Below are 4,318 nucleotides of genomic sequence, written 5' to 3' on the forward strand. Positions count from 1 at the left end.
AATAAGTATCCCTTTAGGGAACGACAAGACTCAGATGACTACTGCTGATGATCAGGGCTGGAAAAAACTTCATTTCTTTAGGATGGGAATTAGATTTTGTAGGACAAGTAGCTGAATTTCCAAATGTGAGTTACAAGTAAGTGTCATCATTTAACCACCAAAAAAGTTTTCTATCTTATAACATTCTTACTCTGAAAGCATCATTTTCAAACTAACTTAACAGGAAGTTCCATGTGAGTGTTCAAAGATTAAAGGCAGAAATAAATAAAAATGATTTTCTATGAAATTGAGATATTTATAATATTTGTGATAGTAGAGGTGCAAAGTTATGCCAAAAATATAACTAAGCTAAGATGTTAAGAGTTGTTTTGATTATCTTTGACCACTAATGCAGATCAATATTGAAATATATGTAGCAACAATATAAACATTTCATTTTCATCAGACAGTAAATCTTGCCAGAGATAACTCTTCATGTCTTAGATGACATTCAGGATAATGATCTCATACACTTATTCCTAACTTTTCAATTTCAAATTAACATGAGAAGCATTGATTCAAGTAAATTTACAAAAACAGATACATTGTTGTGTATACTACCATTTAGCTTCTAAATATAGTGACTGTTTATTTGGCAGGCAGACTTCTGGCAACGCAACCCAAACCTGCAGCTGTGATCTTGAATACAAACAAGAGCAGCCTTGAGTGGTCACAATAGATGTTCAAAAAAGGCAGCGCTTGGTTTGTGGTAGAGACACGCCAACTCTCACATTTAGCAGATGCTCCATTCCACAACTGTTTGTAAAAACAGATAGGCTAGATACTTTAATAGCAGGGTCTACACTATTTTAGACAGATTTTCCAAATTGAACAAACTAAGTTTATCACTGCCTACTATTAAATGGAAAATAATGCTTGCACAACTTTATTTCTTTCAACTACATTGAATTTTTCTTACACCCATTTAAAATCTACCATAACTGAGAAGGTCAAGGTCATGTTAAAAATGTATCAAAATATGCACATTTCTGGGAAATAGAACAGATATGCCTTGTATAACTGATGTCAAGTTCATTCTAACAAACATTTCATTAGGGGCATAGTATGTCAGGTGCTGTTTAAGTGAGGATACCTTAGTGAAAAAAACCTTCACTTAGTGAAACATTTTGACAGAAAGAAGCACAAAGTGGATCTCATAAATTGCTAAATAACACAGTATGGCAGACATCCTTAAGCACTGTGAAAAAAGAAAAGGAAAAAAGGAGATAGGCAGTTTTGGGAGGGTAGGAGTGTTCTTGGTACATCTGGAAGATAACAAGAAGGTGTATTTGCTGGAAAAGTGAAGACAATCACCATAGTCAATGAGATGAGAGGTAGGGTCCATCATGCACTTTGTAGGTCATCAAGACCCTTGCTTCACTTAGTGTGATACAAGAGTCCATGGTGGTTTTGAGATGACTTGACCTATAATACAGAAGAATCACTAGGACTATTGTTAGGAATTCTAGGGTAGAAAAGACCATGATGGGCAGGCAGTTGCAGTAATTCTACGTCTACCCTTACATCAAAAGTGATCATCATATGTTATGAGTTCTTGTAAAAAACACAATGGGTCTGTTTTCCCCACACATGGCACTTTTCCAGAGTTGCCACCCATGTCAACGAACGGAGCTTGTTCCAGAACCATGGCAGGCATCCAGAGCAGGTTAACCCACTAAGAGTGGGCCTGGGACAAAAGGGTTTATGACAGAAATAGGGACAGTCAGGTGCAAACAGGTTAGTGGTGAAGAAGGTTCATGAAGTCCTGAGCCTCACATCCAGGGAGACTTAGGAATCTGATTAGCCTTCTAGTTTCTGCCTCTGAGGGACTGACTTCAAATGATTTCTCCTTTCTTGGGATTTTGCTTACTGCCTGTGAACTCAATGCTACCATCTTTCCTCAAATTATGCTACTGAATGTCAATGAAATTAGTATTTACTTTTTAAGAAGCAAAAGAGCTTTATAAATATTGTAACCACTAGTGTAGCAGCCCACTTGTCTTCATAATCATTTTGCTATGATTTTAGGCTATCGAATGTTGAAAAATATTTTCACTGCTTATATTATTAATGTGTTGTTAGAAATAACATGAACTTCAAAACAGAAATCCCTGAGTTTGAATGCCAGCTCCGTCCCTTAACAGCCACACTGTTTTAACCTGTCTGCTTCTATATCCTTAGGAGAGAGAATAGCACTAATGAAACTGAAATTGAGAAGATTACAAAGGTGAATATAGGTAGGGACATACTACAGACTCCATCAGTATCATCATCCAATGATGAAACTGTCAACTTCCGGACAATAATAATTTCTCTAGTGACTACTGCCATGGGTTAATTAACAGCTGTAAGTTAGGACTTAGATTCCCTCAAAAAAGCTAATTTTAATATTCTTTTGCCATGTTTCAGGAAGGTCCCGTTGCACTTTGTTCACTGCAGAAAGATGGGTGGGAAAGAAGGAAATCAGCAAGTGGAGACTTTGAGTGCATGTTCTGTGTTCAAAGAACACTGTGCTTGGTGTCAGGTAAAGTGATGCTGACACTCAAAGAATTCAGAACTTATTCACTACTAGATCCTATGATCCATAAACACGTACAGGGTTTTTATTGGTGGCTGCATTCTATGATCGCTTTTTTTTAAACTGGTACACACCAACACATGGAATATACCCCGCAAGTATTTTTGAATGAATCAATAAATACTGAGTAAATTAAAAGTATAACAATGAAGAAAAATGTAGTTTGACTTCAAAGTTGGAACAGAGGCATATGTAAAGATTTTTGAGAAATAGAGTAGAATTGGTAACAAATTCTGACCAGGGTGGATCATGTGTACAGAGAAGGAAGGGTCAACACGTAAATTGGACCTTGAAGAAGAGTAAGCTTTGGCAAATGATGCAGCAGGGGGAGCCTTAAAGAGAGAACTTTTCTAGCAGAGCATGACCAAGTTTGAACGCAATTTAGAGGAGACTGGCCTGTAATAATAGTAATCAAGAGAACGTTGTTGAGCACAGAATGGCTCAAACAGCGTGACAGCTGCAGCAGTGACTACGGAGGTAAATCGAAACCTTAGTGTAATATGACCCTCTGCTCCACACATTTGACTTTACCTCACAGGAATGAAGCTGAAATGAACATAGTTTCCATCATTCCCCCCTGGTCTGAACGTTCTGTATGGGTCACAAAAGCAGTGCTACAGAAACCACCTTCTACCTTTCAAGGTGCGTGTTAACAGGATGAAGAAAATGAAACTGGAGTTTGCAGGTCTTGAATTGAAAATTCTGTTACCTTCCCAAATGACAACTTAACAGCTGCTTAAAATGCCCACTCCTGCACATTTATCACTGTCTATCTGTGCGTGTACACTCATAGTAGTATTTCTTTATTATTTCAAATTGTGTCTGCTATTAACTAGTTACATTTGATTTTTAACATACTTGTCATTAACCGTGACCACTGATGTTTGCTTTTGTTTCTGCCATCTTTGTGTTTTGCCTTTTTCTATATGAGTGAACTTTATATGGTTTCTGTTTTTTAGCTAGTTGGAAACCACATATGCTATTTTTTAAAAAATGAATAATTTGCTTATAGATTTTTTTGAAAAATCACCTGTTTTTCTTTATTGCTAAAAATGAAGAGTAAAATAATAGTTTATATAATGTGTTATTTATATCATATATAATATAAACACACATATAATATACAATATATTAAATATGCATAATATAATATATAATATGAACAATGCATATATTATATATAAGGTATACATCTTATATTGCTTTTTATATTATTTATATATAATAATACATCTGACTTGTGCTGATGTAGGTTGAATATCTTTTATTTCATGTTTAGTACTGCTCTCTTTTAGCTTTTTAGGTTATTTAGGATTTATAAAAGATGGTATTAGTATTTTCTATTTCAAGAATTCTCAGGCCTGGCATGTTGGCTCAACTGGCTAATCTTCTAACTCCAAGCACCAGGTTCCATATGGGCTCTGGTTTGTGTTCTGGCAGTTCCGCTTCCCATCCAGCTCCCTGCTCGTGGCCTAGCAAAGCAGTGGAGGATGACTCAAACCCTTGGGACCCTGCATCCACATGGGAGTCCCAGAAGAAGCTATTGGATCCTGGTTCCTGGCTTCAGATTGAGGCAGCTGTGGCCACTGTGGCCATTTGGGGAGTGAACCAGCAGATGGAAGATCTTTCCTTGGGTTTCTGCATCTGTAAATCTTCCTTTCCAATAAAAATGAATAAATATTTAGAAGAAAAAAATAATTC

This window comes from Ochotona princeps, chromosome 1, assembly GCF_030435755.1.
Source record: "Ochotona princeps isolate mOchPri1 chromosome 1, mOchPri1.hap1, whole genome shotgun sequence".
NCBI classification, from domain to species: domain Eukaryota; kingdom Metazoa; phylum Chordata; class Mammalia; order Lagomorpha; family Ochotonidae; genus Ochotona; species Ochotona princeps.